This window comes from Phalacrocorax aristotelis, chromosome 2, assembly GCF_949628215.1.
Source record: "Phalacrocorax aristotelis chromosome 2, bGulAri2.1, whole genome shotgun sequence".
Classification (NCBI taxonomy): domain Eukaryota; kingdom Metazoa; phylum Chordata; class Aves; order Suliformes; family Phalacrocoracidae; genus Phalacrocorax; species Phalacrocorax aristotelis.
The window spans coordinates 132,471,114-132,498,338 of NC_134277.1; the positions used below are offsets into that span (position 1 = coordinate 132,471,114).

Below are 27,225 nucleotides of genomic sequence, written 5' to 3' on the forward strand. Positions count from 1 at the left end.
ATTGTGATTGCTATAAAGTGAGCCCAAAAGGGACTTCTCCCACACTTACGAGAAAATGAGCCGTGAGCATAGATGTATACCACACCAGCCTCTGCAAATTCAGCTGACTGCCTGCAATCTGATTTCAGGGTTTTAAAAGGAGAGAGAGAGAAAATGTGTATAACAGCTCCCACGAAACTGCAGTAAAATGGCTAATACCACACAGCAGACTCTAAGCTTTAGGCCTGCAACAATGTCCAAGGCATTAAGACAAGACACAAATGTAACAATAATAGTGCCAAGAAGGGCGCATGTGCAAAGGCTCTGCCTTAGGCAAAGCAGTAATGCACTCCCCCATGCTAAATCCAGCCAAAAAAACAAGAAACTCCCCATCAACGCATAAACGTCCAACTCCTGTTAATATATGCGAATGGGATGAAGAGATGCTTCTGCACATCAGGGGGAAAAAGGGAATTTTGGTGATGCTTGGAGGATTATTTTTGCCACTCCTTTTTTTTTTTTTGTTTCAGAGAGTTAATTTCATGCTAAACTCCAAGAAGTGGATACGAATGATGATGGTGGAAATGATTCATTAATAACCTTGAACTCTTAGATTGTTTCACTAATGAAGTTGACAACTTTATCAGTACCTGCCATTTTACAGACTGTACTTATATTTGCATCTAGATTACACATGTAAGGGCACAGTATTGATAGTGGAATTAATCAAATTATTCTGCTTTCAGGCTAGAAAGATTCCTTCCACAAATTAAACTCTCTGTAACTAAGCTTTTTTTCCATGTCATGATATTGTCCATCCATTCTTCATCTAATTGAGTGCAATAGCAGGGACTGAGATGCAGGTCTTAAAGAGGTCCAGAAGTCATAAGTGGTGCTAACATACCTCTTTCCTGAACACAAAAGGAGTTTTAAAACCCCTACAACAGTTTAGGCGACACTTACAAAACACTTAGAAGGATAACGGGCCTGATTCAGTTCCTTCCTGTGACACCCAAATGTTTCACATACCATAAACCATATCATAACTCATAAATACATATTCATATATCTCAGCTGTTTCATATACCAGAAAAAAATATTCCAGAAACGGGGTTTCAAGTGGGCACTTTTTTCTAATCTACTATTCACAAAAGTTTGATATTTGTGTAGATGCCCAGCTAAACATATTGAGCTCATTTCTCAGTTATGTCGGAGTGCACTACGTGACTCTAGCAAAAGCATGTGTGAGCACACCAGCATAAATTTTAGCAGCTGAAACCTCCATGCTTCCAGTCCCTACTAAGTTGGAGTTGCTGTGGCATATGAACATTTATGTAGCTCATCAAAACCCTCAAGACACCATGCTACACACACGCTCTCTGTCCTTCGATGGCACGTCTAATGCCTGTCACAGTGCCCTAAGAGCCAGCATGACAGCCTTCCCTCGCTGGAAGCTGTCCCTGTGTTGGGTGTACCTCTGTCATACACAGAGTGGCTTTGAGCTGGTAGCATGGCATGATGCAACTCAGGTAGACCACAGCCAATCGCTCAGGCTCCAACTAATAAATTTTTGCAATTATTTAATGTCATATTGAACCAATATACTGGTGCAGTTCATTAGACTGATAATGTAATATGGAAGCTCAAAAGAGTCATAATGTATGTAATCTAGGAGGAGAGCCAGACTGTGCAGAATTGCTTATCTGAATATAGAAAAGCATAACCCCTTTTTGTAGGTTGAAGTCCAGCAATGAGACTAGGCCAACTCAAGAAGTCTACAAAATGGAGCATACCAAAACCATATTTACTCCTGCAGTATAAGGAGGCTTTTTCTGTAGGAAGGCAGGTGCACATGTGTAACCTTTAATCATTAAAGAACTTGAGAAAATACATACATCCTTAATTAGATATTTCTAATGAACATCTGCCAATATAACATATTCAAAAATCTTCTTGATTCAATACATGGTTGTTGGGGTACTCTCAAAATCTTAGAGAACCACTAATCATGATGGTGAACTTTAAGTACATTTAAGGTATTAATTTGTTCCAGTTTATATGTTCTGTCCTGCTCGTATAGGTCTCACTGATAGGCGCATTTCTTTCTAAAGCCAAAACTATTTAGCCAAGAAACCATTCAGGAAAATGACATATTTTCATCACATTTAAAACATTTAATTTGCAAAACTTGTGTTAAAAGGCAGACAAGCGATGCTTCTTATTTAGGAGTTCAGTCATGGTCTGATAAATGGTTTGATAGCTCCAATCTGACTAGCACTGGTGGCAGCCTCAGTTACAGTGTGACAGTATCTGTGGTGCATAAGCAGCAGCGTATTATGGCGAGGACATTGTTCACTGAAAATCAATTTGAATAAATACACCATCACTTAAACTATGATTTGGTAAGATTTTACCTTTGAGACTCATACTTATCTTGAAGGAGGGACATAGTGTGGAACCAGCCTAGATTATAGCTGTGTGGTATATAAAATACCAGAGCTATGCCTCAGCACTGTAGCTACCATGATCCTAAAACTGCTGCCTTATGTAGATATACTCCCAGTGGAAATGAGACCGTCTGTGCAGTAAGAGAAAGAAAATCAGTGCAGCCTCATCTCAGGTGAATGCGGGTACTGTGAGGGCTGGAGGGATGCGAAGGTTTCCTCATGCTGGACCCAGTCCTTACAACAGAAACCAGCCCCAGATGTCTCACAGCTCTCAATGCCAAATTCCTGCACACCTGCCAAATTATATATGTAACTGTTCCTTTAGAGACTATTGGAGGCATTTCTGCTTTGTACCAGAAAGAAAAGCATGGGTGGCATTCAGCACATTTTTACTTAGAGATAATGTAGCAAACAGCAATTCTTCGAACGCCATAATCAATGAAGCCAAAATTCCTAAAGATATACACCTGATGGTTAACATTGAATCTAAATTTTAATGTTCGTGGAAAGTCTTTTCTGTAAGTTGGATATTTATAAGGGCTTCTCTAGGGTGAATTCTCCAGTGCCTAATAGCTCACACTGCAGCTTTTTCCATAGTTACAGATTTTTTTTTCCACTACCTGATGAAAACCACAAGATTTTCTTATAAAATTGGAACCAGCTGCTGCCTTAGGGCTTTTCACTCACTAAAGGATTATTCTGCTAAAAGGAGCTAAATAGAATAATGCAGATCTGCATTACTCTGAGTGAACCTGCTTGAAATATTCAGATGGTGAGAACCATTAGGCATTTTCAATAGTAATAACTGAAAGAGATAAAGTATTTTCTGGGAAGCATTCTCCTTATAAAGAGGTTCAGATATTGCTCTTAGTCATACTAAATACCCAGGATGTTAGAGGAGAAAGGCACTGTGTGCTTGTTGAGCAGAATCTAGTATTGCAGATTTTTACTTCAGCTAACCTACCTCTTTTTTTCAACAAGTGTGGACTTCAAAATTACCTCTGGTTTACAGAATTAGCAACAGATATTATTGCTTTGCTTCTTGGTCTGCTTGCGTTTATTCTTTATTCCAGAGAAAGTCAGCCTTTTATGTGGGAGAAGAAAGAGATGAAGGTACTTTCCTACCTCAGAATTGACAAAAGTTGTCAATTCATCTTCAGTTTATAGAATGGATGGTTACACCTTTAAATGATGGCAGGAATTCCTTTGAATAATGGTTAAATTCTCTAAATAAGTGGTTCTTTGACAGATAGAAATGTTCATTTGAGAATTTATGCTGTGAGCTCACCCCAAATACCCTGACTTGATTGCACAAGTTCATGACCAAATAGTTTCTTGCTGGGAGGGTCACAGGCTTTCATCTGCCTGAAGATGATGTGTATCCAGTTTGCAGAACCAATAGCAAAACCCATTTATTGTCAGAATCTCACGTTTGCCTGCAAAATTAAAGATTCAAGTCCAAGAATCTGTTCCAACAGCTTAGCCACCCTTTATGAAACACATCTAATATTAACATCTGCCTTTGAGAACAAAAGAGAGAGTGAATGCACTCTAACAGCCAGGAAAGCAGAGAAAGAGCTATATTCCCTCTTGGCTTGTTTCTGTCCCTCCCTTCTGTGTGAGGATCAAGCTAGCAGTGACTTGTCGTAAGTCTCCTTCTCCACAGTCCCAGTCTCCTGCCTCAGGTGGGCACACAGGCTTTTAGTCTTCTCTGTTGTGATGAGCTGAATGGCTGGCATAGACTTCTTATTCAGGTCTTCAACTCAGACCAATAACAAATGTACAATTTTCTCTATCACAGGGTTTCTCTGCCTCATAATTTGCTTTGGCAGCAATGGTACAGCATGTTTGGTACTCTTATGAACCTGGCCCTCACTGTCATAACCAGTGCACACAATAGTTAGAGGCAAAGCTGGCTATGTCCAACATGAACTGCATGCTCGCTAGTGAGAGAACACAGCATACCTAATTTAATTTTTAAAGTAAATTTACATGTCCTCTTAGCAACAGACTTGCTAGAATCATTCAAGGAATGCTTTGAACTTGTGATACAACTTATTTGCACAGATGTTTTCTCAATTCAAATCGCAGTGATAGTGAAGGTGGGTTCCCGAAGGTGTGAATGCAGAGCAAGAGAGGATTGCTGCTTCACAGCAACATGCAGTATGTCTCATGCATTTCTACTAGCATGTGTGGCATCTAAGTACTGTGATTTATTGCTGAAGGGTCAAAAATATGGTACTGCAGACTACTGTATCTGCATTTGCAGCAGTATTTTTTACATAAATATTTCATTGGAAGAAAATACACGTTGCCAAAATATATGGAAAAGGCCATAAGCATGCAGATCTTCATGTCTCATCCATGAATTAAAGCAGTTCCATGATGTCAACTACAGCTGACTGGGCATACTTCAATATGACAAGGAGTTTTCGATGGAAAATGGGTGGGAGAAAATTGAAGGATGGGAAAACAGGGTAATGACAACAGTTAGCAGAGCAGTGTATTGAATGAGCAACAACAGAACATTGAAATGATGGACAGAAAAGGGGCACAAAGCAGGGCGTTACATAGCAGGGATCCTGTTGCCATCCTGAGTCTCTGGCAGGTTTGAGAATTGCCTGGTGAGGGAGCGAAATTATATCATGAGACCCAATGTACTGCCATGATCCCAGAACGCTATGCAAATAGCAAATATGAATAATGAACATTTAAAGCAAGAACTGTGCACCAGGCAAACAATTAATAAACTGGGATATTTGTCTAAGCCATTTACAAGTAAACTCAATTAACAAGCAAATTAATGACAATCACACAAGTCTATTTGTGCATAAGTCTCTCACAAACTATGGGGTTTGATTTCCTGCTACTTGCATCTTGAGGAGTCACCTCCATCCATGTAAGATGAATGTAATATTTTTCAAATCTGATTTTCTAAGGTTTCCTACCTTCTTCAAAGTCACTTTGCAGTGAGACAAGGAAGTATTCAGATGGCAGCGAGCAAGAGGGTCCACGGAACACTTCTGCCTGCTCAGCTCTGCACATGACAGCTCAGCCTGGCTTCCCAGGGTAAAATCTATGCCTTTGCCTTTCAGGTCCATTTTCTCTCCACTATCTCCTTCTAAATCCATTAGCCTATTTCAAAACATCTTATCAACTTCCATGAAAAATAGTGACAGGAGAGGAGAGGAACCCACATTAGTGTCTCTGCTGAGGCTGCAATACACCTTTACTGTTATTTGCTTAATTTAGTGGAAACACTGGCCTTTCAGTACGTAGAGTTCAGAATCACCCACGGCATATGTCACTAGCAGCTAGGGAACGGGACACGATGGACAGAGGATACTGAGTGTACCTGTGCAAAATAAGGAGTATTTCAGGAGCATGAAGTGGTGGAGCCTGTGGGAACAAATTTCAAGTACAATTGAAGGTAGTTAGGGATAAAGGTCACTAAAACGTAAAAGAAGAGCCACCCCAAAACCAACCTGTTTAACCTACAGTAAGAATATGAAGTTCCATGACTCTGTTTCCAGTCCTAATCAGCTTCCATGTTTAAGTCACCATGTTAGTTCATACTCCTCAAAACAATGTGTTTCACTCTGGTATCTATGCAGTATTTTTTGCATTCTTCCACTGATTTGCAAAGGACTTACATAAGCAACTTAAGAATAAATTTTAGTTTTTGTTGTTTGTTGTTGGTTTGTTGTTGTGGTTTTGGTTTTTTTTTGTTTTGGTGTTGGGTTTTTTTGGTGTGTTTTTTTTTTTAATGGGAAAAATCAGAAATGTGTTCTAGCCAATTTAGGAAAATGTGAATATGTAAAGTTACACCTCCAAGGTGGGGTTTCTTAAACATAATGCCATTTATCCTACGCTACAGGAATTTAAAAAACAGCTACAGTAAGTATAAAAATGGCTAATGAAATATTTCAGAAGAGATTATGGCATGTAACCTGCCAATTAAGATTTGATATACTGCAGGGAAGCCTAAGGACTTGATGTATAATTTTAAAAAAGTTAGACTTCCTTGACTTAAATAGCACCCCATGGTATTAATCAAACCCCACAGAGCCAGGATCTTCAGGTATGCAGAATCTGAAGCAGAGCAGCAATACATACTTGTGCAATAAGAATCTCTAAAACTGTGGATCACTCAGGAAATTATTTCAAAAAGTCAGTCCCTTTCTGGTTGTTATTTCTAAAGCTAGTTATGAACACAGGGCTGCTTGAAATGTTCCAGCAAAGCCAGTGTGTTAGTATCAAGATGCTCATTTAAAATTTACTTTGGTTTGGTGAACTTTTATCACCCCAGCGCCTAACTCCAAACCAACTCTACCTCCTGGAAGGCTGCCTTGGAACTGGGAACCTTGTTGTTCTTCAAGGACCAATTCACCCAAAGATCATCTAACCTGCTCCAGAGCCTGGCTTGCTGTGTCTCAAGCAATCTGTTTGCTAGGTCTCTGGAGTCCCCCATGCTAGGGCTGACCCCCATATACTGGTCTACATTCAGATGTCTCTAAGGCAGGAGCCTGGAAGCCTGGGAACTGTCCACCTAACTGGGGCTTTCCTCCAGTTTTGCAGGGTTGAGGTGGAAGCCAGGGAGAGCCCTCACTCCCCGAGCTTTCAAGCTCATACACCTTGAGCCTGAAGCCTGAAAAACTTCCCATGGGCCCACTGTGCCGATGTCTGGGCAGGGCACACCCTCCACCACCAAATCTGTCTGCAGCTTGTCAAGGAAGCTGGCATTTTTGTTAGTTGAGATGCTGCCACTGTAGTTGGAAAACTCAAGAGTTCTCATGAACAGGAAACACTGCTTTTCAGACAGCTTTAAGAAAAATTATTGTTCTTTCCCAAAAAGAGTTTACAGATTGAAACCATTACCTGGTAACAACTTCATTGTTGTTAGTCTTCAAGGATGTTCCACTTGGACTAAATGCCCCATTTACACATCACTGCAGTACTCTCTTCCAGACATTACAAAGGATAAGAAGGCTGTAAGGAACTGTTGAGGGGTAAAGGCTAAAGAAAAAAAGCAATTATGTTAACGTATTACTCTATCAGATATGTATAAAATCCCATGGGGAAAAAAAAAAACCTACATAGACCCTGAAAAATAACTGAAAGTAATTTGCAGAGTTTTTTATCTTGCTGGGTGTTTTGTGCTGCAAGCCAGGAGCAGAACTATGTTCTATGTAATGTGTTATTCACAGCTGGAGAAACATGGGCTTAATATTGGGTCAGGGTTTGCTGGTGATATCAAGACGTTTCATTAAAAAAGGTAATGTCTGCAGATTTTCTGCATCTCAGTCCTGAGATTTAATCAATGGGAAAAAAGTTGAAAATGAAAAATAATTATGGGAATGAGAGCTCCAAGGCCTAGCATTTCACGCACAGGAACAGTAAGTTTTAAACGAATTATCCACATTTAATTGACCATATTTATCAGCAGCACAAGTTTATCAGATGTGTTGACAACAGCTCCAGTCTAATCCCCACTTCCCACCAGGAACCTGCAGAACTGCCCTGCTCAGGGAAAGCCTCAAACTGTGTTTCAGGAAAATTAATCTCCCTGTAGTTCCCCAAGAGCCTGTTCAGAGCACAACATATGGAGGAAGCTCTCCTCCCAAACGCAGGGCCCCATCTCTCTGCTCGGAGTCTCTATCCTCTTCCACCTGTCTGCAGGGGAGGAGCATGGGGATTGCCCTTATAATTAGAAGCTGCATGCCTCTCACAACTAATCACAGCCTGATCCTCCTCTCTCTGCAATTGGCTTCTTCCTATTGCAAAATCCTCTTCTCCTGGATATTTCTTTCTCCCTTACTAATAGAGGTATTTAGCCAGTAATTCTAAGCGGCTGCTGAACACCCTCCTTCCAGTCCTTGCTGTTTTCCTTCAGCTTCAACCTGCACAGAAAATGCCTTCTGCTTATGCCTAAAATATTGTGACAGAGTACTTTTAATTAATCTATCATTAAATCATATTTGACATAGAGCAGAAATAATTCAAAGTGAAAAGCCTAAAAATTCCTGATTCCATCTCACCAGGCTGGGGAAAGGCAGACAAATTGCTGCCTGCTACATAAACCCCAGGCAGGTACCACAAATGTTCAAAGGAGCTCAGAAAGGACGTCCCCCATGACAATCCTCCTGGGAATGGAGAGCCCCATTCATGTGGCTGTCTCCACAGGGATGGGGGAGAAGCCAGTGCTCTCAGCCCTACCCGCCTGCTCAGTGCTACACACTGCAGCAGTGAGTGACTGTAATAGAGGCAATGGATTTTTCCGAAGACACGAAAACCATCTCCTCGGAGATGGTATTTAAGGAAACACATTTTTTCACTGCAGAGCTTGCAGAGTTCAAAGCTAGAAGGCAGTATCTGATCACCTGGACAAGCCTCAAGCTAAGTATACCTTTGGCTATAAGCATCCCATGGCTCTCCCTATATAATATAATCAGGAAATGCCAGGTCTTTAGAATGACAGGATTGGGTTTTATTCAACTGCTCTTTTGTCATAAACTTGGACCAAACTACTGCAATTTATAGAAAGCAATAGTAGAGCAAGTTTAAACCTGGGATATACCCTACCTGGGACTCATCATCAAAGCTGAATCATTTCTCAGGTTGTGACCTGGCATGGGGCCAAAATAAGGGATCCCAGTTCAAAAGTCAGTGAATAACACCAGATAACATTTTAATTGACAGAAAGGATTAATGTTCAGCTCACATTTCTTTTTTTTTTTAAATAAAAACCGAACTGTGAAGATTACATTACAAAATATGATTTTATTTTTTTATCAAATTGTAAGCTAAAGTAACCCATTACAGAAGGTTAAAAAAAAGACTTGAATTTGTGGAAATCATCACCGCTTTACGTTACACCTAGGAGAGTCCTATATCCAAATGTTGCAGGCTGGAGCTCCAGGAGCCACTCAGCAGGCATTCTGACTGCCTGACAAAAAAGCCAGCCAGTAAATCTTATCTATGAGACTTCTACATATTGAGGAGATGCCCAAATTTGAAATAAATCAGTTTGTATAACCCTTGATTCAGCTGTAATCATATTGATATGTCTTTGTTTAGTTCAAGTTTGGTTTCTGTTTGTGTTATGTTGTGTCTACAATGGATTTTAGCCCTGACAGCAATTACTATTTTCTTGTGCAGCTTTGTCTGTAATAAAAAAAAAATCCACCCAGAGAAGAAAGGAACAATGAATCAATTTTTACAAACAGCAACCCCTCCCTGCCACAAAACCCATCCAAATTGTAGCTAATTTGACAATGGCATCTTGCCCATGATCTGTCCTTCCTGGCTATGCTCTTGCTCAGCTCCATTGCTGGTTTTGTGATACCCAGCCCTGTAAATTTCCACTTACTGCACTCAAGAGGAAAAAGCTGCCACTATTACCCCTGTGTGCAGCACCAACCATTCCTAGATGTGTCTACAAGGCGGCCCTTATACACTAGTAAGATTGCTGTCCTACTGCATCCTATGCAAGAGTTGAAGCCCCTTCCAGGAGCCCCTCTAGAACCCAAGGCTTGGAGAAAGTGTGTTGGAGCCTGATCCGTGGCAAAAGGAATAAAAACCGTAGTCTTCTGAGTTGCAGAAATCTGCTAAAAGGAAAGCAAAGCCTGAAAAAGAGGAAAAAAGCCCACCCCAAACCACTCGTTAGGAAGCGTGCGAAGCTATTCCATGATTCAGGAAGTCCCTAATCCAGACCAGACTTGGTCTGAACTGTGGTGGGCTATGCTATTGCCAGATGCTATTTCCAATGTGATTTATTTTAAAAAGAATATTCGACTTGGCCAAGAAGCTGCCTTTGTTTGACTTGTTTTTATCTGGCGCTCTTGGGTGTTAGAAAGGGCACTGGGATGGGGTTTGTTCTTCTAGAACAGAACTTTCTTCTTCTTGCCATTTGTTGGACTCATCACTGGGAAGTAAGGAGACATTTTCAGACCACCTGACATTACATTTTGGCATTGCAGTAACTAAGATGATTACACTCAGGAAAATACTCAACTATTTATTTAGACAGACAGGCCAACTTTGGTGCTGATGACAGCGGCCCTCCAGTTGCTGGTACTTATTGTAATATCTGCTCCTACAAGTGAGGAATAGCCATGCAGCCAGCCTGCAAGAGGATCATTCCCTTCTCCGCAGGGGAGTGCCTCTAGTGTTGCTGGGGCAGGGACTGACAGCCCTGGGTTGAGCTGAAATGGAGTCCTGGGCCACAGGCAGGGTTTGGGGGACACCCCAGGGGAAGCTGGGCAGAGCCAGCAGCCCTGGTAGTGCCTTCAGGGCCCTGACAAACACAAATCCCCTCTCCTTTCTTCAAAAGGAAGCCAATGTGTGGGTCACATGAATTCCCTAGTGTGGTTAACATGGCCAGCAGTGGAGAAGACAATTATTTCTTGCAACAGTTTGACTGTGATTTTGAATGGTCCTCCTGCTGCATACCAAGATTTTACTATACCTTTCCAAATGTCTGCCCACCTTCCTCCATCCACACCTTCCTCTGTCCACCCTCTCCTCTCACTCCAGGGAGGAGTTTGGGAAGCGCTGCCTCACAGAGACCTCATGGGCTTGCCTATGCAAACCGGGCATGAAGTGAGAAGGAAGAGGTCCAGCATGTTTACGAGGCTAGTTTTTGATGAAAGATGATCTGAAGAACATCACTGTAACGAGGGAGAAAAATCCTGCAACAGAATGCTTGCTGGGAAAGATATTTCTCTTTAATTCAAGCTATGTCTTTCTTCCCCTTATCTGACCAACTGAAACAAAACTCCTCTGAAGTAAATTTTTCCCACATGGTCTGCCAGACACTGGTTATCAGCATGGCCATACATTTTCCACTTTTTTTCTGGTAACCACACAGAGGAACCACAAAGGCTTCCCTTCCATTTCCAAACACACTGGTGTAAGAGCAGAAGATGACCATTCATGAACAGAGAAGCCTCAGGCTAGAAAAGGAGCGAGCCAAGAACAGTTAGCATTATGTTTATGAAGGAAAACTGAATAATGCAGATCCAGTGACGTAAACATGTACCTAGGTACGGTAATATACTTCTTTGTGAGAAAATTCTTTCCCAGAATAAAGTTTTTTTTTTTACAGTGGACTCACTATCTCAGTAAAGAACTTTTTATTCTGGACCAACTCCTCCTTTCTGAAAGCAGACAAATTGCTTATTCTGGAGCAGTGTCTACGCAGTATGAGTACTGGCGTAGCCGGAAAACTGCAGGAACTTGTCTATTGACTGCTCTTTCTGTCAGTTTTCCCAGTAAGCAAGTCCTATTAGTGTCTGGGTGTGTGTATGAAAGAGAAATACGAGAGTCTCCCCTTATCAAAAATACTGAAAATCAAATATTAAAATATCACAAAAACATAGTCTGCTTCCACAAGACACAGCCTTCAAAACCACTCACTGCATCATGAAAAGCAGTAGAGGAGCACTGCAGCTCCTGAGAACCTATTATTTCATGAGCATCTGACCAAATGAACTCTGGTTCCCTACAGCTCTGTCTCATGGGCTTTACTAACTGCAACGGCGAAGAAGACACAAGCTCCAATTGAACTTTTCTCACTGATGTGACATATACACGCATATTTTGAGGTATGTAACAACAAATGAACTCCTAATGCCACCTTTGCTGTGCTCTGGGCCCAAAACGAGCATCTTCACCCAACTGCCTTCTTTTTCTTAAACTTGTAGGAATTTAATTGTCTTTGAGGGTTTTACCCAGCTCTCACATTCAGCTGAAACTGATCAGTGGGTTCAAAAATGAGGAACGAGACACATAGACACATGCACACACAAGGTTTGGAATGCATGGAATACACAGATACCTATATTTCAGTCAGAGACTAGTTAGGGAGAGGAGCTATGGAGTTTCATTTCTTGCATATAAAATATGGAAGAGAATTTCCCTGACTGACCATAAGGGTAGACTGGGCTGAGTGTCACAGGCACAGATGCCTATGTCACAGCTGTCCAGATTTCAGACAAAGTGCATTCGGCTGGTGGATTCAACATAAATCATTATTTCCATAGAAAACTAACCTTGAAATCAGCACCACTTAGGACTTCCACTACTGTGGTACCCATTCAGAAACCTTTAGAAGGTAGGCTGGGAGCAGATCATAGAATAGTTTGGGTTGGAAGGGACCTTTAAAGGTCATCTAGTCCAACACCCCCCCCCCCCCCCCATTTTTTTTAAATCACACATCTATATGTTCCCAAGCTGGTAGGCGAGGAAGCAAATAAAACGGGAGAAATTAACACAGAAAATGAACATTCAAAATTTACCTAACTTTTAGTTGGTTGTAATTGAAATCATGGTGGCAATCTGTTTCTTGGATGGCATTCAAAAGAATTAGGAGGTCTTTGAATTAAAAAAAAAGCAAAGCTGATAAATGTTGTGTTGGAAAGCCTTCATCCCGGCAGCAAAATGTGCAACACTGAAGGCAGAATCTCAGAGCTATAGGATGAGAGGAAGCCTGAGCAACACAATGCAGAGGGCAAAGCTACAGAGGCACTGTTATGAAATCCGAGAAAGAAAGGAGAGCTTGAAAAGGAGAACAGTTTTCTAATCCAAAACCTAAAATACAGAGGGGCACCACTGAATGAAGAGAGACTTCCTCCCATTATCAGGAATGATAAAGGACTTTCCATTAAAAAGCAATAAAGAAGAACTATTAAACCCCATGGGAGGGAGGAAGAGGCAGGAGGAGTAGCAGAAGTCTTGATCCTGCTGCCCCATCAAGACCTGGTGACAGAAGCATGTGAGTCCCCACCCTGTGAGGGGTCCTGACTCCCTGGGTGCTGCACCTCTGCCGTGGGCTTTGGCCCTCGGCAGGCCCCCGGCACACCAATGGCGAGGCTGGGCCTGGGATGTCAGCTTGCCAGCCGGACTCCAGGGACACCTGGGTGTCCCGTGTTGTGTGCCTGTGCCCTGCCCGGGCTGGGGAAGGGGGCAGAAAGAGGGGAAGGATGGTGGCGTGGGTGTACCACTGACCAGGGGACAGGGGGTGTATGTGTGAGGGTGTAGTATATGGAAGAGTGCGTGTGAGTGCGCACATTCCCTGTTTGGGAAGGACGTGTGTGGGGAGGTGTGAGGAGGTGTGCTCATTCCCTCTATGGGAGTGTTAACGTGGGCGCATCCTTGTCTGAGGGGGGGATCCCCTGCCTGGGCGGCGGGGTGTGTGGGGGGTGTTAGCGTGGGTTGCGTGCGTGCATGCGTGTATCCCCTGCCTGTGGCGTTGATTATAGCGTCTGTGCGTGTCTGCATGTATGTGCATGTGTGCGTGTGCACCCCCTGCCCGGGCAGGGGTGCGGGCTGTGTACGTGTTTGTGTACATCCCCCGCCTGGTGTTAATGCGGGGGGGTGCGTGTGTGTGTGCGTGTGCGCGCACCCCCTCTCTGTGCAGGGGAGCGCGGAGCGGGCGCGGGGGCGCGCGGGTGTGCGCGCAGCTGGGCGGCGGGGGGCGGCGCGGGGGGTGGCGGGGGGCGCCCCGGGCGCCCCGGCCGGCAGCGGCCGTGCCCCCCCGCCCCGCCGCCGCCGCCGCCGCCGCCGCCGCCGCCGCGCACAGCCGCAGACACGGGCGGCCGCGCCGGCAGCCGGCAGCTCGCAGGCAGCCGGGGATTACAGCGGGGCGAGGGCAGCGCGGGCTCGGATTTTATCCCCCCCCCCACACCCCCGCCCAGTGTCCCCCCACCCCCACCCGGCCGCCACTCCAGCCGCTCGCCGCGCTGCTTCCTCGGCGGCTTCTTCATCTCCGCGGGGGTAGGAGGGAGATGCCTTTGCCGTGGTTTTTCCACCCCCGGTCCTCTCCGTGCCGGGGGGGGCGGTGATGTGGAGCCGGGAATGTAGAGCAAAACCCTCCCCGGGAAGGAGCGACCAAAACAAATCTCTCGCCGTGGCTTTGGCGGCCGCGCAGTGCCCGGGGAAGCCCGAGCAGCCCCTGCCAGCGCCGGGGAATCCCTCCTCCAGCCCCCGGCGGTGCCCCGGGCGCCCGCCGAGCAAGGTAAGCGGACGGGCATCTCTCCGCCGCCGAGGGCTGCCGTTTGGGTTTATTTGGTTGGTTTGGTTTTTTGTGGGTTTTTTGGTTTTTTTTTTTTTGCTTTTATTTAGAGCCCGACTCATCCACGCCTCTCGCTCCGGGAGTTGCAAGGGAGGCGAAGGCTGCCGGGGGCCCCCGGCGGGCTGCGGGGCGCCCGGGCCGGGGGGGAGCGTGGCGGTCGGCGGGGAGCCCCGGGGAGCCCCGGGCGCGCTCGGCGGGGAGCGCCCCTCCGGGGGGGTGCGTGTGGGAAGGCGTGCTCGGCCGGGCTGGACGGACAGAGGGTTTTCTCCCCGGCTGCCTGGATCAGTTTGAGGGAGAATAACGCAGCCCTCACGCTGGAGCGCTTTGGAAACCCTGGCTTGTATTTTTGTTCCTTCAGAGCTGCTAAAGGGAGGGGGGGGGGAAATGATATTTCGTAGTATTCTACCTCCTGCCGTGGGTGAGCTTTAAAGATAAAGGCTCGTCGTTTGTTTCTGATGCTCTAATAGCGCTTGTGGGAACCTGATGATAGAAAACCTCAGCGTTCTCAGAAGACAGCTGTCATCTGAGTTACCCCGTGTACCCAGGGACTGAAAAATCCCCTCTGTCAAAGAAACAAAACTGTGGCATTGTGCTGGTCTAAAATATATACTGGCATATATGCTTTCCGTAGATACGTAGCATGCTGTCTCTCCCCTAGATTTAAAAATCTAAGTGTCTTTATAAATGGGCATGTTGGCTGTATGGTTTCTACAAATCGTTCAGTGTGTTTCTTATATCAGAATTTCACTGCCCAGGTGAAGGTAGACCTTTGCTGATACCCTGTGTATGTGCTGTCCATATTTATAGTAGGTCTTGGACTTCATTCAACTCAAGTTACATAATGATTAAGATATATAAAAGCAGTATATTTGCAGCTTCTTGGACTTTTTAATTCATTGCAGATGAGACCTTCTCTAGCATCCCTGCCAAAACTGTCACTTTTAAAATGTTTGTGTAAAAGAGAAGTGTCGATAGCATCAGGTGGAGGCAACGTTCCTTAGCAAATACACAGTCATCAAGACCTTGCTATTAAAAGGACACCTAAGTGAAGGATTTCAGTGACCCCATCCTGTAGCTCTGAAGAGCTGCCAAGATTGGTTTAGAAGAGGAAGAATAGCAGTGAGGCTGGACAGGCTTGGGAGTGGGAAAAGCCTGTCTGGTGAGGTTTTGCTTTAAAAACACTAAGAGTTCAAGTTTGCTCAGCTGATGAGTCGTATCCCAGTTAGTGCAGAGCTAGCACCGAGCCTTAGAGGCTGGGAAGCTCTGAGGAACTAAATGTCTTGCCAAGCCTGGGGCACTGTCCTCCTCCCAGGGAGTTCTGCGAAAAACTTCCAGGGTAGCAGGATACATGCCACTGTGAGATTTGTTTGCTCTGTGCTCACCTGAGATGTACTAGTGAAGCTCTGGAGATCTTTAACAGAGATGAGGTGCAGTACCTGAAAAAAGTTCATTGCTGGTTCTTAACGCTGCTGTCTTTTCCATTCAAACAGCAACTGATAAACCCACCTCCTCCCCCAGCCTTATTGGAACTTGCAGCTGCCTTGTTATGTTTATTTGGTTTGGTTTTTGGTTTTTTTTTTTTTTTAAATGATGCTTCCACATCATTTGCAGGCAGCTCTCGCAACAGCGTTCAAATTGCTCTCGCCTGCTTCTTTCTCAGCTGGACGCTGTCACTGGGGCTCAGCAGGTTGGCCTCATTCAGACATATGCAGCCAGTAAAAACAAAAACATCTTCAGCTTGAGATGAGGGAGAAGTGCTGTTTGGAGCAGCATGCTTCAGTCTGAGCATTTCCATTGGCTTCAGCATTTTAAAATGTCCTGTTGCCGTAACGATGCCATATCATATGTATTTATTTATTCATACTCAGCCTTTTTTTCTAAGTGCAAGTTAATTGGCAAATTCTGGCTTGCCATTCAAGGCAAGGCGAGGAGTCGAGGTTTGCGATAGCTTTCTTGCCAACATTAGGGATTTTGCCAAAAATCTTGCTACTGTGAGTTTTAGAAGAAAATCTTGATCTTATGTGACTTCTTTGAGCTTCATGTCACTACATGCACAGGTAACATTTTTCATGGCGCTACTATATTTAAATCTACCTGCTGGAGGACGTGTCAGTCAGTGTTTTACTCCGTGTGTTGTTCTTATATAAACAGCATGTTGGGGAGGGGCTGTCTGGTCTCGAGTCTGCATGGTTTAGAGGAAAGGAGTCTTAGTGAATGGGAGATGAGGTGTCTGGTGAAGGGGGCAGGGACCGGGAGCACTGTGGTGCAGTGGGATCCCACTGCAGACCCCTCTGAAGGCATCTGCTCTTCCAGGGTACAGACCTGCCGCTCCTGGCAGGCAGAGCCCAGGAGGGAAAGCTGGGAGCCAGAAAGGGAAGTGCTTAAAGTTGTGAACCACTTCAGCTTCATCAGAGTTGACATGGATGCATGCTAAAAATGAATTTTTTGGATGTTTTCAGGGGTCATTTCTATTAACTCATCATGTTATTGCATAATACCGTCTGACCCAGCAACAGTATGCTCACAGCTCTTGGAGTTAAATAATGGTCGCCTCTGAAAGGACTTTCGCTTTTTATATAGTATTGCTATGGGAGATTTTTTTAATTTTTAGAAATAAGGTTTTTTTTACCTAATAGATATCTGAATATTATAAACTTGGGTGCATGATAAAAACAGGCTGTTGTTTACTTTGTCGGGTTGTGCTGTTTCTACCCTTATCAGGATGTGAGCACCCTGAGAGAAAATATTTTTGATCTCTCACAAGTAACTGTCGTCTTTCTCTTATGGTTATTGCTGAGGTAGTGGCACCAGCTATTTAATTTCTTGGATTTTATATCAAATCTTTGGGACATGTTGTATTTACTTGCATTTTAACAGGTGGAAGTGAGTGTCTACTTCCTAACAATAATTTTACTTGTAAATCAAAAGAAACTTTTCAAATTTTAATCACAGAGATCTCTAGGATATACAACAGTGTTCTATGGGATACTGTGAAAAGTCACTTGGGACGTTACAGACTGTATTTTTTTCCTATTGTAAATGTACATTTTTTGTGCAGTCCCATAGTTTCCCATATTTATTTATGTATAATTGTTTGCATATATGGAAAGAATTTGCAAAGAATGTAATTATTTTGAATTTTTTTCTTGAGTATTATGCAATTTCAGATATAATATGGCATCCTATAATAAATTGATTGCTTAATGATGCTCAAATTCAATCTAAGTGAAATACACGTATATTAAATCTTATGATTAAATATAAAAAGTGATCAGAGAAGCTGAATAATTCAATTTTTTATCAATCAGAACTTGGAAGTTTCTTATCTTGGGTAGCTATAGGTATAAAGACAGCCCCAGTACAGCTTCCCAGATCACTAAATACGATAAAAGCCTTAGATATAATCTGCATCAGTCAAGATATTTAAAATCTATTAAGCTTAAAACTGCCTGTGTTCTCCATTAACGCTGGAAGGACTGCAAAGGCTATTCTGCTTTTTGTCCTTCCTGGTGCTCATTACAGAACATGCAGAAACGAAGTTGCACATTGGCATCCTCCTGAAGTTTCACTTGTTTACTGTGCCATACATTGCTTTCTTCCACGGCTGGAGGGCTGGAGTAAACTGAGGAGTTTTTAAACTGAGGAGTTACTTTTTTTGCCAGGATGGAAAGTATGATGTTGTTAACTGCATAACCAGTAAATAATGAATATTATTTTGAAGGTACTTGTTCATGGATTGTGTTGACTGCATGAACAACATGGAAACAGTAATGGAAAAGTCTTAGGCCACTAAAATCTGTGGGGTTTTTAATTTATTTGTTTCTAGTGCAGGAAATCTATATTTAGCTGTAATGGCAGATCAGCTGTGACTTAGATGTCTGACTTCTATACGGCTCTATTTCTCCTCCAGATGACTATAAAGACTAGTCAGTAGCATCACTGCTGGCAGCAGCAAGAGAATCAGAACCAACAATCTATTAGCTAATAAATAATATATGTCATGCTGGCATAATGCAGCTCTGAGTATTTAGGAGTAGGCTGTGATAAGCAGCAACTGTAGTCTTTACAAGGAACAATGGCAATCTACCAATTTACCTCTCATAATACCATGATGGGGACCGCGGTACACTGTGAAATTGTGTGAGGGCAGATACTGGCCGAGCCCAGATGGAGGTGTTGAGCAGCTCTGTTGTCACAGCACTGGCACATGATACAGGAGAAGCCTCTACGTTGGTCTGTGCTTCTCCCTGGGAAGTCATCCTTGCTGTTGCAGGGTATCCTTCATGCTGCCATCCTGAGCCAGCAATGTGCCCTTGTGGCCAAGAAGGCCAACGGTATCCTGGGCTGCATCAAAAGGAGTGTGGCCAGCAGGTTGAGGGAGGTTATCCTCCCCCTCTACTCTGCCCTAGTGAGACCACATTTGGAGTACTGTGTCCAGTTCTGGACCCCCAAGTTTAAGAAGGGTGTGGAACTGTTTGAGCAAGTCCAGCAGAGAGCTACCAAGATGATCAGGAGGCTGGAGCATCTCCTTTATAAGGAAAGGCTGAGAGTCTTGGGTTTGTTCAACCTGGAGAAGACTGAGGAGGGATCTTATCAATATTTATAAGATATCTGAAGGGTGGGTGTCAAGAGGATGGGGCCAGACTCTTTTCATTGGTGCCCAACAACAGGCCAAGGAGCAATGGGCACAAACTGGAACACAGCAAGTTCCACCTAAACATGAGAAAAATCTTCTTTCCTGTGAGGGTGACAGAGCAGTGGAACAGGCTGCCCAGAGAGGTTGTGGGGTCTCCTTCCCTGGAGACATTCAAAAGCCGCCTGGGCACGGTCCTGTGCCCCCTGCTCTGGGTGTGCCTGCTCAAGCAGGAGGGTTGGACAAGATGAACTCTAGAGGTCCCTTCCAACCCCTACCATTCTGTGATTCTGTGATATTCGGGTATCAGCTTGTTAGGAAATAAACATTAACTCTTTAGGTAAAACCATGTAATGAGGAAACAAATGCAAAGCTGTGCTCATAATTAACTGAACAAAACTCTCAAATATAATCTTTGATGGCACTGGAGATGAGATTCTCCCCCAGATTGCCTAACAAGTTAAGAAATAGAAATCAATTATGGTGGTACAGTCCAAATAGAGAATAAATTTGGCTCAGAGCATTAATAAGACATCTCGAGACAGTTCATAAAATAGTTTTTTACAGTACCTCATCAATAGTTAAGTTTTAGGAAAGTAGCTATATTTTAAATATATAGAGTTAAAAGTTAAAACCAAACTCAACTTCTCAAAATGAGGCCATAATGCTGCTTTCTACAGAGCTTTCAGTTGTGTCTTTTGCTCTCTTAAAGTATGAGGTTTTGGTTTCCCTACAAGGTTGATGACCTCATCTCAGCTGGACATACTCTCAGATGCCTGAATAATCCTGCTACAATTTATGGCCATACGTTTCATGTAAATTTGAATATATCAGAGAGATCCAGGGACAGTTTGAGCAGAAAGTGTTGGCAGGCTGCAGCAGCTAGAAGAAACCCGCTAATGTATTTAAGCAGACTCAAAACAGTGATCTGGACTAATTAGGCTTGAAATCGCAAAGCTATGAATGACACTACTGTATGTGCTTATCCAGTGGTTAATAGCACACAAAGCTGATCTACCTTGACAGTAGTGCCATCTAGAAGGTCTTGCCTTCTAGAATATTTCCAACTCAAGCTTTCTTCATTCTTGTTATTGCTGACATAGGGCAAACTTCTTAACTTTGTAGGCCTTGTGCTTGTATTTATATTCAGGACTAGCCTGGCTACCATTGCTTTAGTTAGTTGCTTTAGTCCCTGTTTTGCAGTAGTGCTAGCAGTGCTGGTATCTTCTGCTCCTCTTGAACTAAAGAAGGGATGAGAATGTTTGGCTGCTCTGAAAATGAGGACGTATTTGTAGATCACCTTGTAGAAAAAAAAATGTTTGGCTTTTGTTCAGTAGCCTTGTAGTTAGGGTACTCACCCATAAGTAGGAAATCAAGCTGTTAGGCCTTTCTTAGATTAACCCAATGCAAACAAATATTTCACATCTTGTAATCCACTATTCCCCCCAGCAAAAGGATTGCTTATACCCCTCCAGCTACAGACTCATGCCTGTTGCCTTTTGAGCACAGGCTGCCTCATTCTTGCTCAGGAGGAACAGGGAGAGTGGTCTCCGTCTCTGCAGCCATCCTTGTTATTACTAGTAGCAGCAGTAACCTACAAAATATAAACCACAGGTTTGGGTCCCTGGGGGATGAACATGGTCCCTGGGTGAATGTTTAATAACCAGGCACTTATATCAGTGGGTTGCTACCACCACCTCAAGGTGTACTTTGATAAGAGTGGACCTTGTTCAGTTCTTCTGAAGGACTGTCTTTTATGTGCCTCTTATAGGAGGAGGTTTCCAGGCTTAAAATATCATGTGGCTGAGTTGTGTCCCTTTTGATCCTGACTATGCACTGGGCCTGGATGAGAGTTCAGAGTATCTTCTTTCTGACCATGAAGTATCGTGTTGATCCTGCCTTAGAGGTTCCCACACACTTCTTTGAACTTGGGTCTTGCATGTTTAATATTAGCAACCCTGAACTAATGGCTCTGATGAAGCACATTTTTAAGAGTATCCTGTGGCTTTTAAAAATACATTTTGGCTTCGTAGAGGTAAATTAATTTATAGTGGAAGTTTTATAAAAATTTTCCGTTTAGCCTGTCTTGATTTCAGAATTACAGCAACAGTAGCCTGGGGTTGTGCATGATAGTGAGTCCTGACCTTTTTCTATTGTCAGGTCAATTTGAGCATCAAAAATATCAATACTCCTGGTATCAGCTCCCTTTAGGCTTGACATTCTGTTTTCCAAAACTTACACTGTCTCCACCTGTGGTAGGACTAAAAATCAGTATGAAAATGCAGTGTAGCTTCTCTACAGTGTTAAACTGGAGTTCCCAAGAACAACGCTCCCTTACCCGATCCCCAAACCAGCTGTACGTACCTTTGTGCAGGACGTGGAACCAAAATACTTTAGACAAGGCTGGGAATGAAAGTTTTCTGCTTTCTGGATGACGGCTTCTCTTACATGGGCAAAATAAGATGACAGGTCTTTGTAGGCCCCATGCGACAATGTATAGTAGCAGGATGGGTTGGTTGTTTTTTTTTTTTTAGGCATTCCATAGTTTAAGACATCAAAATATTGAAGGGCTGAATTTTCCAGATTCAAACCTAGGCTAAAATTTGTCTTAATTTTTAATGATAAAAGTGTTTTATGAAGACTTGCTGATGCTATGACCTTGGGGACATTTCCAGCTGTGTACAAAGGCGCTTGTCAGAATTGAGTCACCAAAAAATCAAGGCCTTGATTCATTCCTTCCAGCTTCAGTGCTTCTGTGAAGCACGAGAGATAGGAATGTAGGCTGTACTCCTGCTGACTAGAGTCATTGGGTTGACACAAGCATCTCTGAAGTAAATCTGCCCATCTCTAACTGAAAACTTGGCCATGTCTCTTCCTATCTGTTATCTAGGTAGGTCTAGTCCTGCCATTTTCCTTGACTGAATCAGCAAACAGTCCAGTTAGAAAGGGTTCAAAAAGAAATTTTTGACAGAGGCAGAAATTGAACCCCATTTTTTTCATTTTGTATTGGGTCTGGCTGAGACAGAGTTAATTTTCCCCATAGGAGTCCTCATAGTGCGGTGCTTTGTATTGGTAGCTAGAAAGGAGTTGGTTACACATCAGTGTTTTGGCTACTGCTGAGCAGTGCTGTGACAGCATCAAGGCTGTCTCCCCAACATTTCACCCCCTCACCAGTAGAGTGGGAGTGGGCAAGATCTTGGGAGGGGCACAGCCAGGACAGCAGACCCGAACTGACCAAAGCGATATTCCATACCATATGACATCATGCTCAGTATATAAAAGCTAAGAGAAAGGAGGAAAAACAGGAGGCATTCATTATTTATGACATTTGTCTTCTGGAGCAACCACTATGTGTACTGAAGCCCTGCTTCCCAAGACATGGCTGGACATCATCTGCTGATCGGAAGCAGAGAATAAAATCTTCATTTTCCTTTTGCTTCTACACACGGCCTTTGCTTTTGCTTTCATTAAACTCACTTTATCTTGACCCTTGAGGGTTTTTTCCTATCCTATTTTCTCCCCGTCTGTCCTGCTGAGGAGGGGAGTGATACAGCAGCTTGGTGGCACCTGGCGTCCAGCCAAGGTCAGCCCACCACACATTTCCAAATAAGTCACTTAAGAATATGACCATGCTTTCCTTAATTGTAGATCTCAGATGATGGGGTTGTATGGTTATCGTCTGTTAGGAAATTCAAATGTTATACTAGATTTCTGGAAAAAGTGCCACAGCCAGAGTTTTGGATGCCATTTTATTCAAAGAAGGGTAAAAAAATCTGACCCTTCTCAATGTGCTTTGTCGCTTCAGACATCATCCTCTATGTATATAGTACAATATTACATATTGTGTAATATTTCCCTGCCTAGAAACCTAGAATCATTATTCAGTACTACACCGTGCAAGGTTTTGTTCAGGAGAACAAAAAGACATCTGTGGAGTTCTTCAGCACTTTCAGCTAGTTGGCAGCAACATTATTGGTAGGGAGCAGTGGATGATTGAAGTTATAGAAGATAACATGTTTAGAAAAGCCCTAAAACTAATTGGTTTAGGACAACTGGTTACGACAGTGCCTCCTCAAAGAACAAATGACGTGCTGACAATCTCCTCCGTCATCTTAATGCACTGCAATGCAATTAGAAAAAAAATCAAGTAGTGGATGAATAAATTGCAATTTAAAGCTCTAAGTTAATAATATTAATGTATTCACTATTATTAGGGTATCCTGTCTATATAATATCTGTACATTCGCAAAGAGTTGTATGGAAGTAGCAATGAAAACTGTGGATCCAGAGTGGTAGTTGGGATATAAATATGTAGTCTGATTTAGCCCTGAAATGAGGATCTTACATAATCACATTTCTGTAATATCTGGTTGTTTGAAATTAAAGAAAATGATCTGCCATTCGGCCTTGTACTTCTCTGTGACAGCTCACTCCCTCTGAAATTTCCAGGGAAGGATAAATATGCAGTGAAAGACAGTATCTTTGGCGAAAGCAGTAACTCAGTCCTTAGCAACCAGTTGTAAACATAAATAGTAAAGTGCAGATACCACAGACAATTACATCCTAAACAAGAGATGCTTCAACCTGGGCTGCAGTGGAAATGCAACTGTTTTTGTAAACTGAGCAAGCATGCATCAGGATTGTTTTGTAAGGATCATATAACCATGCCTGTCACAAGCACCAACAGCAGAGCACTGCTAATAAGGAAAGACAGAGACCCAGAGCTGGTCTGAAATAAAGGCTGGTGGTGATCTTGATTCAGTGCTGGGATGGACTGTGAAGCCATGTTCATTGCTCTCTTGAGACCTCAGTGCAGTCTGAGAGGGTGCTCAAACCCAGCTCTCAGCTCCAGAGTTGCGGTGAGGTCCTGCTTGAAAAGGCCACTTGAGTCCTGAATTCCATACGAGTCTTGAGGTAAAATTACACTGAATGATGTCAAGAGCATTCAGCCTTCTGGTGTGAAGTTGTCCACATTACCTGAAGTGGAGTCTGGGGCCCACCCACAAGACTTTACCTTGAGTACAAGCACCAGTAAGTAATTGCAAGTGCTACTGGGGTAGTTAGAAAACTCAAATAGGCCGAAACTACCAGACTTGTGTGACTGCAAGATTTTACAAATGTTTTATCAGTTATACTCTCCCTCTTTTTTTGTATTCTGTCTCCTTACCTATTTCTGTCTGGCTTTTCTTATCCAAGGCTCTTAGGGAATATATAAAGCCTCTGAGTCTGCTGCTGTTTAGTGAAGTTCAGCTCATCCATCTAAAAGACACTTCTGTGCTCTAGATGGTGAGAACAAGGAGTTAGCAGACACACTGATTTACTTGATTTGAAAAGTTCGTCTATAAAAGTCCCATCTTTTTTGAGTGTTTCCTGCAGATCTCTGAGACTTCGTGCAGGCAACGTTTAATTTTTCACATACCAGAAATAAATCATATGTGAGGTCTGTTATGAAATAGAAATAATCATCGTTTTAGACCAGTTAGCCATCCTAATTCCCTAAGAACTGGTTTTGCAGGATTTATTCTCAAAGCAAAATCTTCTTTTCCATAGCCCAACCCATCCATAGCTGTAAGCAGAGCTGTCAAGGCTACAGCTGCAATTTGGTCTTAGCTCATGGAAGGACCCAGCTCCCTTACAGTCTGACCATGGTCGTGGTCTGGTATGAACCAGCTATTGCTCGCAGGGGAGCTCTGTCAACACAGGTGACAGGCTCAGGCTCCATCTTTGCCCCTTCAGGCCACATCGCTTCAAGTGGTTTCAGCCACTTGTCTTTGAGGACTTGAACCCAAGTGCCAACACAGCTATTCCAAGTAGTTTGGACAATCAAAGCTCAGCTACTTCTCTCCCGTGCATGCATGCACATGTTCCTGCATATGGATATGAATCTGAGACACACACGCAATGCTCAGGAATCCTTTGACATGTTTCCTGACATTTCCTGCCTTCAGCTTGCCAATCCTTAGCTGTATGAGGTGTGACTTCTGTAAAGGTGGGAAATGGAAATACTGAGCACCTCATTTGAGCAGAATGTTTTTCTTCAGGGTTTTAGCTATCATCTCAGCCATTTTTTAAAAAACTGAAGTTAAGGGAAAATGCTGTTAATAAAGATCCCACAATTCACCATTAAGAAACTGCAGGTCTTCATATTTTGAAACAAAGGACAGACATTTGATAGCTGAGATGTGGTAGCAGAGACATTATGGCAAAGCAGAAGTTGGAAAAAGCAGAATCATACAATAAAATAAGCCGGCATATAAGGTTCTAAAAATTTTTTTGCTCAGTAGAAATGCATTAGTTTGTCACAACTAACTTGCTCTATCTTTTCTTGACTAACTTTCTGTATCCCAGGATATAGGCTCTAAGAGTTAGACACTGAGATGCACACAGGTTTTCTAGGGCTTTTTAGAATCATAGAATCATAGCATATCTCAAGTTGGAATGGACCCATAAGGATCATCAAGTCCAACTCCCTGCTCCTCACAAGACCACCTAAAACTAAGCCATATGACTAAGAGCATCGTCCAGACACTCCATGAGCTCTAACAGGTTTGGTGTTGTGACCACTTCCCACGGGAGCCTGTTCCTGCATTATATACAGACTGTAGATCTGATTTTTGTCACACTTTAATAAGCCATTTTTAATAGCGAAACTAGTCAATGCAACAATTATGTCCCCAGATTTTTCTGGATTTCAGTGACCGTTGTTGCCTGGAAAAAAGAATAAGCATTGATCTCTAGATTTTCCAGACCTGAAAAAAATTCAGAATGTCTCATTTTGATCCAGACCTTTCACAGAATATCACAGAATCATAGAATGGTAGGGGTTGGAAGGGACCTCTAGAGTTTATCTTGTCCAACCCCCTTGCTTGAGCAGGCACACCTAGAGCAGGGGGCACAGGACCGTGCCCAGACAGGTTTTGAATGCCTCCAGGGAAGGAGACCCCACAACTACTCAGGGCACTGCAGTCTTGGACCATGGAAGGGGCCAATGCTGCTCAGGCCAGCTGGCATGGTGACCTCTGTGCATGCGGTTAAACTCACCTAGGCTCCAAAGCAGATGGATGCGGACAAACCGCTTACTAGGAGCAGACCTTGAAGCATGCTGACTCACCAGCCATCCCTGCAAATTATTTGGGAGAGTCCTAATTATTGTGCCAGGCGATGCTCTGGCGATGCAACAGCACAGCAACTGAGTTCCTCTGCCTGAGGGTTTAATCTGCTCACGTAGGCATGCCCATCAAATGTGATAAAAATGCTAATGACTCTGAAAAAAAGCAGCTATCTCAGTTTGAGCAGCCAAAATTATTGGTTACTTCAGACATCTATGACCCTCATTTCTTCATGATAAAGCAACGGTAATAATGGCCTCCTAGTGATGTTGAGAAGGGAAACTCTGGGATATCCTGGAAACGCTCAGGTAGGATAGTGAGAGCTTCTTGAGGGAAACTCATCCCTTTGCATGTGGTGTTGGGTTTGCGGTAGGCTATGCTAAATAACATCAGAGGCCAAATACTGAATGAGAAGGATGAAAAGAAATGGCAAATAATTACCCATTCACTTAATGCAGAGGGATTGGGGTGGGGGAAGACACTTAAACTTTGTTCTGGCTTTCCCTAGCTTTTTGAGTAGTAGTCTTTGCAGTCTTAACTTTTATTTAATTCAAAGAATTGGCTTTGGTTTAGAAGAGTTTTATTCAATATTATAGGTATTTTCCTATTAAGTCATTTTATTATTGCAAGGAAAGAAAGTCACTTCTGTCTGGAGTTGCTCTTATATATCTGCTGTGGCCAAAAAGGCCAACAGGATGCTGGGTTGCATCAAAAAGGGCATCGCCAGCAGAGAGAAAGAAGTCATTATCCCACTCTACTCAGCGCTTGTCAGGCCACACCTGGAGTACTGTGTACAGTTCTGGTCCCCGCTACACAAAAAGGATGTGGACAGGCTGGAAGGGGTCCAGAGAAGGGCCACCAAGATGATCAAAGGACTGGGAAGCCTGCCATATGAGGATAGGCTGGGAGAACTGAGTTTGTTCAGCCTTGAGAAAAGGAGGCTCAGAGGGGATCTCATCACTGTGTACCAGTACTTCAGGGGCA

General features: G+C 43.3%; 1 protein-coding gene across 1 annotated transcript in view; it reads left to right on the top strand.

Annotated features, from left to right (window-relative positions):
• Nucleotides 1-14,011: 14,011 nt before the first annotated feature.
• KCNB2 (potassium voltage-gated channel subfamily B member 2) overlaps nucleotides 14,012-27,225 on the top strand; it is a 208,313-nt gene continuing 195,099 nt past the window's right edge. The window contains exon 1 of the mRNA XM_075085237.1: nucleotides 14,012-14,442. The gene's annotated coding sequence lies outside the window, so the exon portion shown is untranslated. The remainder of the gene's footprint in view (nucleotides 14,443-27,225) is intronic.